We start from the raw sequence: 14,250 nt of genomic DNA on the forward strand, positions 1-14,250 counted from the left end.
TATCCGAGGAGATTTCATCTTCAAAGGGTTCGTGGCCTCGACCACTATTCCTTATCTCCAAGAAGGAAACCCATCGGATCCATCATCAAGCACCACTCAAAGACCAACTATCATCTCTGCCCTGGCCTTAGATCCATAGCAGTCCACCTCATCCGAAGAGGGGAGTTTGGACACTATCGGACTCTCTCTTACTACGGAACTTTCTGTCGAAGACCCCAGAGGGGACTGTGTTTTTGGCCAACCTAGAATCAAACAGGACTCCCTATTATCGGGAGCCAAACTCTCCCCTAGACGCTAACTCCGAACTCTCAAGGCATGAGTCTAGTGAGCACGGCCTGGTAGAATCTACTATGCCCGGCCCCGCAGGTCCCCACTTCCCCGTCCGACCTTCGCTCCTAAATGAGGCCCTGGACTTAATGTGATCTCTTTCCCTCACGGAAGTATCATGTCCGAACTACTCCCAGCCTGGATTAGGGGATGAGAGCGGGGAATTTTACGTCCCACCCACCACCCACTTAATAGCCACTGTCGAGGTGTAACGCCCCGGATACAACTTTCCATTTTTGTAACTCTGACTCTACCATTTTCGGCTTTAAGTTATGAGATTCCCTTCGTGTTTGGGTTTTGTTTTTGTTTTGCATTTTGTTCATGTCTTGCATTCCATATCATGTCATCATGTGCATCACATTTGCATGCGTGTTCGTCTCATGCATCCAAGCATTTTCCCCGTTGTCCGTTTTGCAATCCGACACTCCTATGTGCCCCGGCGTACCACTTTTGTCTCTTTTCGTGAGCGGGTGTTAAACATTCTTTGAATAGACCGAGATTTGCCAAGTGGCCTTGATATACCATCGGTAGACCGCCTGTCAAATTTCGTGCCATTTGGAGTCTGTTTGATGCTCCAACGGTTAACCGGGGAACCGTAAAGGCCTCTTCTGTGTTGAAGCCCAACACCCCTCCAAAGCGGCCCAATAACCCATCCAAACCTCTTCCATGTTCTCCGCCGTCGGATCACGATTGCGTGGGCGAAATCTACACTCCATTTGGACACACCTACCTCCTCCTACCTATAAATAGGTGGTCCTCCCTGAAAATTCGCGCAGATGAAACCCTAGCGTCTTCGTCCTCGCGCCGTCGGACACATCCGTCCGCGCCGGACATGTCCGCCGGACACGTCGCCCTGACTAATGGGGTCACGCCACGTCACCTCCACCGCCTCCCTCCTCCACTCCATGGACGCCATGTCACTGACCCCGCCGCCGGTCAACGCCCACCACCGTGTGGGTCTGCCTTGCCCAGATCCGGCCTGCGCCGGGCCGAACCGGGCCCGACGGAGCCCCGCGTCACAGCCGCCCCGCTCGCCTGCGTGTCGCTGCCGCCCGGTCGCCGCCTACCTCTGTCGGCCATGATGAGGACACCACAAGCATCGACAAGTCTCCAACAATTATAGGTCCAATCACAAGAAGTCGCGCCAAACAAATAAGTGACCAGGTGAACGCTAACTTAAGTTTACCTTGTAACCTTTGATGACACAACTATGCTTTCATCTCCCATTGTTGTTGGTTGAACTTAGGTATAACATGGAAGAGCAATCCAACAACCTATGAGCTCTTGAAGCAACCGCTTTGGAGGAACAAGTTTGGAGAAAACAAGTTTCAAGTGAAGCTGACTGTCAGTTTTTACCTCTGATGTTTGTGTGCACACCCATATGGTGGAGAGACGGGGCCATAGGGGTACATCAACAGAAGCTACATCAAATTATCTTTCCAATGCAAAAAACCTCACATCATTTGGAGTTGTGAGTCAAAAGTTCTAGTCATTCTCGTGGAAGGTGTCCAGGCTGTAAGACTTCGCGAATTTCCGAGGAGCTCTGCAACAACTCCCAAAGTTGACTGCTTATTCACCCAAGAAGCCATGCAAACCTGCTTACTTTTGAAACCATTTTCACACCTAGCTAAGGGGGGTTGTCCCTGCTATAAAACCCCATCTCCCCCATCCTCTAGAAAAACCTTTTGTCAAACCATTCAGCTACAAGCTTATGCAGCAAGACTGCTAGAGAGATCCGAGAGATCTTGCTAGCTTTGCTCTTATGAGTTTATTCGGATTCGCAAGAAGGAGCCTCTGGTTCCCCCTAGTTCGTGCTCTACGGTTCCGGCCGTTTTGTGTGGATTAGTCCCGGTTTGTGGTTCTGCGATTGTTCGGACAGCGGGTTGGAGTTCTTGTAGCTTCGGTCAGCCATCCCCAACGTACGGGTTACATCCAACCTTGGCAGGTATAAAGCTAGTTATCCCGGCTGCTTGCAGCTAGTTATCCCTCCCGATTCGATCCTACGACGTGAAGATCGGGCCACCCTCGAGCGTGAACTCGTTCATTGGGATCCCACCTATCATCTGGCATCAGAGCCTTCGTTGACACGGTAGGATATGTTATCCAAGTTTATCTTGCTATCATCCTTTTAGATCGAGTGTTTTTCATGATATATTTTCTGTCCTAGAAGTCCAAAGCCCCACCAAAAATAAATCCAAGCCTTGTTGGTGTTGAGATCTTGTTGTTGCATACCTTGCATGTTCTTCATCTTTTAGATCTGCACCAAGTTCATCTTCATAGCTGTTTTCAGATTTGGTTGTTGTGCTTTGGAAAAAGAGAGAAAAAAGTGGCAAAAAAATCAAAGAGAGAAAAAAAGAGTGGCAAAAAAAAGTCAAGAGAGAAAAAAAAAGTGTTGTGCAAGATCCAAAAGTTTCATCTTGGTAGAAAAAATTTCAGAAGCTTGTGTGTTGCATGTTTTTTCAATCTTGGTGCAAAGGTGCAGCAGATCTATCCCCATATTTTCTTGGTTTGCATCAACTTGATTTCAGCACAAGCCCCTTTTTTGTTTACCCCACCAAGCTCCACCAAAAAACGAAGCTAGTTATGTTACTATAAAAAATGCTTATGTATAGGAAGCATATATCTGTGAAAGTACTTGTACAAGTAGGTTGGGTTTCAGTTATAGTTTGAGTTATATTTCCTTGTCTTTCAATCGCTTTAACACATCCGGGAGAAGCACAATCTCATGTGAACTCATAAGAACTTTGGTGAGTAAGAGGTGAAGTTGTGTGATTCCACAAAATTATCCTACTCCACTTTTGGCCTTACTAACATGGTAGGGTCTAGATCGAGTGTTCATGGAGAAAACCATGGGGAAGAAGATGCCCCGGTCACATGTGCTGAGCTGCAGTGACTCGAGAACAACTTACTCCAAGCCATGGAAAGGATGCTTCACGAGCGTCCTGTAGCGGGTGGTGATAGGGTTCGACACCGACAACACCCTATTGATCCACTTGAGGAAGTTGGCGATGAGAATTCTGTGCATGCTGTTGTTGACGGTGACTTGGAGGATGATAACAACATCCATGGTGGACATGTGGCTGTTGCTCGTGGGCGTGGTGCTGCTGCTCATGGAGGGCAGCGAGGAGGACAACTTCGAGGGCGAGGCCATGGTCCTCGTGGGCACTACTATGACCCTCATGAGCGTGTTGCTCGTGGTCATGGAGATTATTTTGATGATTATGATGGTGTCCCATACCATCATGCTGCTGAAGATGGGCGTCGTGCAGAACGTCATGATCGAGATGACATGGCAAGAATCAAGTTGCACATCCCCAAGTTCACAGGAAAGGAAGACCCCGATGCATATTTTGATTGGGAAGAGCTGTGTGATCAGATTTTTCGTATCCATAACCTTGCTGATCCAAAGAGAGTCAACCTTGCTTGTGTTGAGTTTTCTGGTTACGCAGTCACTTGGTGGAACCAACTCCAAGAAAATCAGCTGCTGCTAGGCCGTGACCACATTGACACTTGGGAAGAGATGAAACAAGCCATGAGGCGAAGGTTTGTTCCTTCGCAATATCAAAGAGATCTCCGAAATAGATTGCAGCGCCTCAGCCAAGGTATGCGCACGATGGATGAGTACTACAAAGAGATGGAATTGTTGTTGGTTCGTGCTCGTATTCATGAAGATGAGGAGTCAAAGATGGCAAGATTTTTGCATGGTCTCAACAATGAAATTTAAGATTTTGTGGAGATGTTTCCCTATAACACTCTACAAGATATTTTGGAGCAAGCAAAGCGCACAGAGAGGAAGGTGCAGCGGGGTGGTCATGGATGGATATCTCATAGCCGCACCACCACACCATGTCAAAGGTCGCAGCCAAGTGCCTCTCATGGTGGTTCTCAGTTTCAGCATACTTCACACCCTACCACCACCCGGCGAACAGCGGCTTCATCGGCATCATCACCGTCTCCTAGGAATGTTGACAAGCGTGCTCCTTCTGCTGCTGGAAGTACTTCTAACCCCACGGCTGTGCCATCATCTCGAAGCCGAGATATTGAGTGTTGGAAGTGCAAAGGGCATGGTCACATTTCTTCTGAATGTCGAAACAAGAGAGTTCTCTTTGTGAATGAACAAGGTGAATGGGAATCTAAGAGTGAGCATGAAGACAATGGAGCATTGGGTGATCATGAGGATGAAGAGGGCGAGAAGAGTGGTTGTGATATTCAAGCCGACATGGGAGATTGCTTTATTTCTCGTCGTGTGCTTAGTGTTAATGCACCTAGAGAAGAGAAAGGGCAGCGACATAATATTTTTCACACTCGTGGCACCATCAAGGACAAGGTTTGCAGAATTATTGTTGACAATGGCAGTTGCAACAACATTGCAAGTTCAAATTTGGTAGAGAAGTTGGGACTGAAACAAACAAGGCAACCAAGTCCATATAAGATGCAATGGCTCAATCAGTGTGGTACACTTCGAGTAAGCAACATTGTCACCGTTCAGTTTTCCATTGGGAAGTACCCAGCTCAAGTGGAATGTGACGTGGTGCCAATGCAAGCATGCCAATTGCTGTTGGGAAGACCTTGGTTGTATGATCATGATATGCAAATCAGCGGCCGTACTAATTGTCTCTCATTACAATGCGAGGGAGAGCGCATATCTTTGCTTCCTTTGACACCCGAAGAAATATTGATGGATGATCTAAAAAAGAAAGAGAGAGTGAGCGAGAAACACTTGAGTGACATCCACCAACATAGTGAGCAAGAGAATCCAAAGCCAAGTAAAACCCCATAGCTTAAATTGACCAAGACATGGGAAAAACAGGGATTAGTTATGATGGCTAGGAAAAGGGACATGAGAGAGTTGAGAGAACCCAGTTCCGTGTTCTTTGTACTTTGTACAAGGAAAATTTTATTTCTACTAATGAATTAACCTCCACCACTCCTGTTGTTGTTGTTGAAATGTTGCAGGGGTATGAAGATGTGTTCCCTGAGGAGATACCACCAGGGCTGCCACCGCAAAGAGGCATTGAGCACCAAATTGATTTGGTACCAGGAGCCCCATTGCCGAACCGACCACCATACTGCACAAACTCGAAGGAAACCAAGGAGATTCAACGACAAGTTGAAAGCCTACTAAACAAAGGTTATGTAAGGGAAAGTCTCTCTCCTTGTGTTGTACCCGTTCTTTTAGTACCAAAGAAAGATGGATCTTCCCGAATGTGTTGTGATTGTAGGCCTATTAACAACATCACCATGAGGTATAGGCACCCAATACCTAGGCTTGATGATATGCTTGATGAACTTAGTGGTACCACCATCTTTTCTAAAATTGACTTGTGAAGTGGCTACCACCAAATAAGAATGAGAGAGGGTGATGAATGGAAAACTGCTTTCAAAACAAAATATGGTTTGTATGAGTGGTTAGTTATGCCATTTGGATTGACAAATGCACCTAGTACCTTCATGAGATTGATGAATCATGTGCTTAGAATGTTCATTGGCAAGTTTGTGGTTGTTTACTTGGATGACATCCTGATTCATAGCAAAACTTTGGATGAACATGTTGAACACATTCGGTGTGTGCTTGCTGTTCTAAGAGAGGAGAAATTATATGCTAACAAGGAGAAGTGCAAATTTTGCATAAAAAAGTTGTGTTTCTTAGCTTTTTTGTTTCAGGTCAAGATGTGGAGGTAGATGAGGAGAAGGTCAAGGCCATCCGTGAGTGGATGCCTCCACAAAATGTAAGGCAAGTATGAAGCTTTCTTGGCCTTGCTAGTTTCTATCGTCGGTTTGTGAAGGACTTCAACACCATTGCTGCCCCAATGAATGAGCTAACCAAGAAAGATATTCCCTTCAAGTGGGCAAATGCACAAGAGAAGGCCTTCCAAGAGCTGAAAGAAAAATTGACATCTACACCATTGCTTGCACTACCCAACTTTGTTAAGACTTTTGAGATTGAATGTGATGCAAGTGGTGTGGGTATTGGAGGCATACTAATGCAAGAAGGTAGGCCTATTACATATTTCACTGAGAAGCTAAGTGGTCCAACTCTAAATTATTCAGTTTATGACAAAGAATTATATGCATTTGTGAGATCTTTAGAAACATGGCAACATTATTTGTGGCCTAAAGAATTCGTGATACATTCCGACCATGAATCTTTAAAGCACCTTAGGGGTCAACAAAAATTGAACCGTAGACATGCAAAATGGAGTGAATTCATAGAATCTTTTCCCTATATTGTCAAGTACAAGAAAGGAAAAGATAATGTTGTTGCCGATGCTTTGTCTAGACGCCATATTTTACTCTCACAACTTGATACTAAAATTCTTGGGCTGCAAAGCACCAAAGAATTGTATGCCAATGACCCATATTTTGCTGAAACACACTCAAAGTGTAGTGAGGGGAAAGGTTGGGAAAAGTTTCACTTGCATGATGGATTGTTTTTTCGAGCTAACAAATTGTGCATCCTAGATTGCTCTATTCGTTTGTTTCTTTTGCACGAGGCTCATGCTGGTGGTCTCATGGGACATTTTGGAGCAAAGAAAACTGAGAGTGTGCTGATTGACCATTTCTTTTGGCCAAGGATAAGGCCTGATGTTGAGCGCTACATACTATGTTGTGAGATTTGCCACAAAGCTAAGTCACGTTTAACACTCATGGACTTTATAAGCCCTTATCCATTCCTAGTACACCTTGGGAAGATATTTCTATGGATTTTGTTCTTGGATTACCACGCACTAAGAGGGGGAGTGATTCAGTTTTTTTGGTGGTTGATAGGTTTAGCAAGATGGCTCATTTTATCCCGTGTCATAAGAGTGATGATGCTTCACACATTGCTGATTTGTTTTTCAGGAAAATCGTGCGGCTACATGGAGTACCATGCACTATTGTTTCAGATCGTGACACCAAGTTTCTGAGCTATTTTTGGAAAACGTTGTGGGCAAAGCTAGGGACAAATCTTCTCTTTTCCACTAAATGCCACCCACAAACGGATGGACAAACTGAAGTTGTAAACCGGACGCTATCCATGAAGTTGAGAGTGGTTTTAAAGAAAAATTTGAAGATGTGGGAAGAATGTCTCCCCCATGTGGAGTTTGCATACAACAGGGCAGTACATTCGACCACTAAATTTTGTCCATTTGAAATTGTTTATGGTTTCAAACCTGCTGCTCCCATAGATCTTTTGCCTTTACCATTGCAGGAGCGAACCAATCTTGATACAAGTAAGCGTGCTGACTTCGTGAAGAAAATTCATGAGAAGACCAAGGAAAATATTGAGAAGATGACTGAACAATATGCAAAACGAGCAGACAAGGGAAGAAAGAAGGTGTTGTTTGAAGAAGGTGATCTTGTGTGGGTACACCTGTGGAAGGATCGTTTCCCAGATCAACGCAAATGCAAGTTGCAGCCACGTGGAGATGGTCCATTCAAAGTTCTTGCGAAGATCAATGACAATGCCTACGAGATTGACCTTCCGATGGATTACGCTGTTAGTCCAACTTTCAATGTGTCTGACCTCTCTCCATACTTTGGACCATCAGAGTCGAGGACGACTCCTCTTCAAGAGGGGGAGGATGATGAGGACACCACAACCATCGACAAGTCTCCAACAATTATAGGTCCAATCACAAGAAGTCGCGCCAAACAAATAAGTGACCAGGTGAACACTAACTTAAGTTTACCTTGTAACCTTGATGACACAACTATGCTTTCATCTCCATTGTTGTTGGTTGAACTTAGGTATAACATGGAAGCAATCCAACAACCTATGAGCTCTTGAAGCAACTGCATTGGAGGAACAAGTTTGGAGAAAACAAGTTTCAAGTGAAGCTGATGCTGTCAGTTTTTACCTCTGATGTTTTGGTGTGGCAAACTCATATGGTGGAGATACGGGGCCATAGGTGTACATCAACAGAAGCTACATCAAATTATCTTTCCAATGCAAAAAACCTCATGTCATTTGGAGTTGTGAATCAAAAGTTCTAGTCATTCTCGTGGAAGGTGTCCAGGCTGTTAAGACTTTGCGAATTTCCGAGGAGCTCTGCAACAACTCCCAAAGTTGACTGCTTATTCACCCAAGGAAGCCATGCAAACCTGCTTACTTTTGAAACCATTTCACACCTAGCTAAGGGGGGTTGTCCCTGCTATAAAACCCCATCTCCCCCATCCTCTAGAAAAACCTTTTGTCAAACCATTCAGCTACAAGCTTATGCAGCAAGACTGCTAGAGAGATCCGAGAGATCTTGCTAGCTTTGCTCTTGTGAGTTTATTCGGATTCGCGAGAAGGAGCCTCTGGTTCCCCCTAGTTCGTGCTCTACGGTTCCGGCCGTTTTGTGTGGATTAGTCCCGGTTTGTGGTTCTGCGATTGTTCGGACAGCGGGTTGGAGTTCTTGTAGTTTCGGTCAGCCATCCCCAACGTACGGGTTACATCCAACCTTGGCAGGTATAAAGCTAGTTATCCCGGCTGCTTGCAGCTAGTTATCCCTCCCGATTCGATCCTATGACGTGAAGATCGGGCCACCCTCGGGCGTGAACTCGTTCATCGGGTTCCCACCTATCAGGCCACCTCCACTGAGCTCCGCCGCAAACCGCCCGCATGCGCCGGCTCCGCCGGTCTCCACCGCATCGCGCCCTCGCCCTCCCGCGCGTGCTCCGCCGCCGCACAGCGCTCCTCCGCCGCCATCGTCTCCTCCTCGCCGCGTCGCTCTCCGCCGGCCACCTCCTCCGCGCCTCGCCGGACCCAAGCTCGTCGGTGCCGAGGTCGCCGGAGCCAGATCCACAGCAGGTTGTTTTTCTTCCAAGTCCTTTCCCCTCATGTTTTATGCCCCTGTTCTTCATGCCATAACTCCATGACCGTAGATCCGTTTCTTATGCAAGATATATCCAAATGTTCATCATGAGATGCTATTCATTTTATTCCAATGTGACATGCTTGTTTGAGTCCATCTTGATGCCTAAATCACTGATGCAAGAGTGCTATAAAATGTTTGCTCCGGTTACTTAGCAGATTATCATGTTTTGTCATTTTTGTCACATTTGTTGTGTGCATCATATCGGCATGAGCTCTACATGAGTTATGATCTATTCCATGCCATATTTATAGGGGTGCTTTCCATGTATTTTTGTGATCAATGTGGTGCCTCGCACAAGCATGCAAAGTAGCCTTCATGATACTGCTGATTTCAGGGACTTAGGATTTGAGCAAGTCCTTTTCCTGCTGTTATTTTTATGCCATGTAAACATGTTGCTACAGTGAGATCCATGCTTGTTATGAGTTGCTTCAGTAAGGATGATTTGGACATATGGTTGTGCTCTATCCATCCATGCCCCTGTTTGCATTTATGGAGTTCCCTAGAATGTCTCAATCTTGCTCTACTTTTTCTATAAAATGTTCCTGCCAGATTGTTTACATGTCAATCAATTTTTCCATGGTTGTTGTAGTTGATCCTTGGCTATGTACTTTATCTTGCCTTGGTTAGCTTCATGAACATGTCTTCTTGCCGATGCTATGCTTACGTTGTCATGCATTGCATTGTGGTGAGTGATTTGAGCTCCAAAAGATGCTTTCATAACTCTGTTTATGACATGCTCTGTTTTTGTGCCAAGTGTGAAACTGTTAATAAAACTTGCTATGTTTACATGGGTGCCATTATATCTTCTATGCCTTTTTGGCTCAAGATCAGTAAGGGGATTTTGTTCTATGCTTTGAGTAGATTCATTCCATGCCTTTATTTGCTATGATATGTTCCTGTAGCATGTTGTTTGCTTGCTCTAAACATTGCTTCCTGATGTTATTCCTGACATGTTAGTATTTTCACTAAGTCTGTGAAGCTGATATCTTTTGCACTTTTGTCATGCTTGTTTGAACCTGTTCTAGTGTGATTTAGCTGTAGCTCAGTGTTCATGTTTTTTCAAGAATCTTGAGTAGATCACTGCCATGTGCTTTGTTGCTATGTTGGTGTGCAGTAGCTTAGTTTCTTGTTGCATTCTAGATGGCATCATGTTGTTAATCGCAGAATTGTGCAATTATTGTTTTGCTTGCCATTTGCAAACTGTGCATCCGATTCCGGTGATATTTATATCGATTTCGACCGAAATCATCTCATATTTCCAGTGACACACTTAGTTTGCCAAGTTTATGCCTGGTTCAATCTTTCCCTTCCGAAGCACGCATATGCATTGCATATCACACCCCGCATGTCAGGCCATGTTTTGCATCATGTTGTTTGTACATTGCACCGTGATTGATTGTTGGTCCTTTTTGCTTGTGTTCTTGCTTCGGGTAGATCCGGGAGACGCATACGTGATCGAGGAACCTGTTGAGTACGCTAACGAGGATCAAGCTTTCGTCAACTCTGAGAACTTTGCAGGCAAGACGACCATACCCTCGAAATCACTTCTATCTTTGCTTGCTAGTTGTTCGCTCTATTGCTATGCCACGGTACCTACCACTTGCTATATCATGCCTCCCATATTGCCATGTCAAGCCACTAACCCACCTTTTCCTAGAAAACCGTTGTTTGGCTATGTTACCTCTTTCCTCAGCCCCTCTTATAGCGTTGTTAGTTGCAGGTGAAGTTGAAGTTTGTTCCATGTTGGAACATGGATATGTTGGGATATCACAATATCTCTTGTTTAATTAATGCATCTATATACTTGGTAAAGGGTGGAAGGCTCGGCCTTATGCCTGGTGTTTTATTCCACTCTTGCCGCCCTAGTTTCCGTCATACCAAGGTTATGTTCCTTGATTTTGCGTCCCTTACGCGGTTGGGTGTTATGGGAACCCCTTGACAGTTTGCTTTGAATAAAACTCCTCCAGCAAGGCCCAACCTTGGTTTTACATTTTCCTAAAAACCTATCACCTTCCCTTGGGTTCTGCAGACTCAAGGGTCATCTTTATTTTAACCCCCCCGGGGCCAGTGCTTGTCGAAGTGTTGGTCTGAACCTGTCCGCCGCCGGTGGCCACCAGGGGCAACTCTGGGCTGGCCTACCAGAAGTTTGGACAATCCGGTGCTGCCCTGAGAATGAGATATGTGCAACTTCTATCAGGATGTGGGCACATCGGGCGGCTTTGCTGGTCTTGTTTTACCATTGTCGAAATGTCTTGTAACCGGGATTCCGAGTCTGATCGGGTCTTCCTGGGAGAAGGAATATCCTTCGTTGACCGTGAGAGCTTGTGATGGGCTAAGTTGGGACACCCCTGTAGGGTTTTCAACTTTCCAAAGCCGTGCCCGCGGTTATGGGTAGATGGGAATTTGTTAATGTACGGTTGTAGAGAACTTGACACTTAATTTAATTAAAATGAATCAACCGCGTGTGTAGCCGTGATGGTCTCTTTTTTTGCGGAGTCCAGGAATAGAACACGGTCTTGTGTTATGCATGAACGTAAGTAGCTTCAGGATCACTTCTTGATCATTATTAGCTTCTCGACCGTGATTTGCTTCTCTTCTCGCTCTCTTTTGCGTAAGTGAGCCACCATATATGCTTAGTGCTGCAGATCCACCTCACTACCTTCTCCTACCCATAAGCTTAAATAGTCTTAATCTCGCGGGTGTGAGATTGTTGAGCCCTAGTGGCTCACAGGTACTTCCAAACAGTTGCAGGTGCCGATGATACCAGTGCAGGTGACGCAACCCAGCTCACGTCGGAGCTCGATGAAGAGCTTGATCGTTGTTTTGTTTGTTTTCCTTTTGATCAGTAGTGGAGCCCAGTTGGGGCGATCGGGGATCTAGCATTTGGGGTTGTCTTTCTTTATTTTGGTTACATAGTTGGACCTTGATTGTATTCTGGATGATGTATGATATATTTATGTATTGTGTGAAGTGGCGATTGTGAGCCAACTCTTTATCCCTTTCTTATTCAGTACATGGGATGTGTAAAGATTACCCCTCTTGCGACATGCCTACCATGCGGTTATGCCTCTAAGTCGTGCCCCGACACATGGGAGATATAGCAGCATCGTGGGTGTTACACGATGACTTAACCGACATGCTAGATTACGCCTCTGAAGACATCGACGGTGTGGACGACGATGCCGGAGACAAACCTGGCCAAGACCCGCCATTTACCGGGTGTTGGACGGCCACCTCCACATATGATATGTATATGGTGGATACACCTAAAAAGGATGACGACGACGCTAGGAAGGATCCGAGCGAGGACAAGCCCATTAAGGCACCACCAAAAGATCGACGTCAGCGGCGCCGCTCAAAATCGCGTCACAAAAATGACAGCAATACCGGCACCGGAGACAATAACACTCTGGACGATGCCGAAGATCCTGAAGACCCCGCCGAGCCTGCGTCCGAGTAGGATGAGTGGGAGGAGGGACAAGTTAACCCCGACGAGCCTATCGAGAATGAGGATTCGGAGGATAGTAACTATCTACCGGTCTCCATGGAGGACGTCGGCCTCGACAACGAAGACTTCATCATGCCAGAGGAGCCCCTCGAGCAAGAACGCTTTAAGCGACAGCTAATCGCAACCCCGAGGAGCCTAAAAAAGAGACAACAATAGCTTCAAGAAGAACTGGACACGCTCAATGACAGATGGACCCTGGTCCTAGCTGCCGAACAATATGGCCTTGAGCGCCCAACAAAGAGCTATCCGAAGCGTCGGCTGCTGCCACAATTCGATGACGAGGCCCTTGAGCCAATACCGTCAAGATATAATTATGCTGATTAACCAGACCAACCACCATGTGGGCGAGACAAAATGGATGCTTATGTCAAAAACCAACCCGCACCACCTCGCCGTCGAGGCAAGGAGGTAGCGGCTTCGGGCTACACCTACGACTTACGCCAGGACCTGGACAATAGAGCCGGTCAGACCAGATCAATCTATGGATCAAGGGGGCGTGCTCCAACGCGAGATGACTATCAAGCCTGACGCGATAAGCATAACCTCACCCGAGCTGAAAACCGAACACGGCTGTCGTCTGAACTCCGTCATGACGTCGCCTAATACAGAGGTGCCTCACACCCCTTATGCTTTACCGATGAGGTAATGCAGCACCAGTTTCCAGAATGGTTTAAACCCGTAAACATTGAAGCATACGATGGAACGACAGATCCCGCGGTATGGATTGAATATTTTCTTCTCCATAATAACATGGCTCGCGGAGACGATCTCCACGCCATTAAATACCTCCCCCTAAAGCTAAAAGGACCAACACGGCACTGGCTAAACAGCCTCCTAGAGAACTCTATTGGCAGCTGGGAAGATTTGGTGGATGCATTCCGAGACAACTTCCAAGGTACTTATGTCCGGCCACCAGACGACGATGACCTTAGTCACATAGTCCAGCAACCCGGAGAGTCAGCCCAGAAACTCTGGACTCAGTTCTTAACTAAGAAGAACCAAATCATCGACTGTCCGGATGCTGAAGCCCTACTGGCCTTTAAACATAGCGTCTGCGACGAATGGCTTGCCCGACACCTCGGCAAGAAAAGCCGAAGTCTATGGCAGCTCTTATCGCACTCATGACCCGCTTCTGCGCGGGAGAAGGCATCTGGTTAGCTCGTAGAAGCAACAGTACCAGCGACCCCGTGATGTCTACTACACAACTTTATTCTTGTAGACACGTGTTGGGCCTCCAAGCGCAGAGTTTTGTTGGACAGTAGCAATTTTCTCTCAAGTGGATGATCTAAGGTTTCTCAATCCGTGAGAGGTGTAGGATGGAGATGGTCTCTCTCAAACGACCCTGCAACCAAATACAAGAAATCTCTTGTGTCCCCAACACACCCAATACAATGGAAAATTGTATAGGTGCACTAGTTCAGTGAAGAGATGGTGATAAATGTGTAATATGGATGATAGAAATATAATTTTATAATCTGAATAAATAAACACAACAAGGTAGCAAATAGTAAACAGGCACAAAAATGGTATTGCAATGCTTAAAAATAAGGCCTAGGGTCCGTACTTTCGCTA

At 45.9% G+C, this 14,250-nt stretch overlaps 1 pseudogene; it reads left to right on the forward strand.

Annotated features, from left to right (window-relative positions):
• The first annotated feature begins 3,616 nt into the window (after positions 1-3,616).
• LOC125532797 lies at positions 3,617-8,098 on the forward strand (annotated as a pseudogene).
• Positions 8,099-14,250: the final 6,152 nt, after the last annotated feature.

Source organism: Triticum urartu, chromosome 1 (assembly GCF_003073215.2).
Source record: "Triticum urartu cultivar G1812 chromosome 1, Tu2.1, whole genome shotgun sequence".
NCBI classification, from domain to species: domain Eukaryota; kingdom Viridiplantae; phylum Streptophyta; class Magnoliopsida; order Poales; family Poaceae; genus Triticum; species Triticum urartu.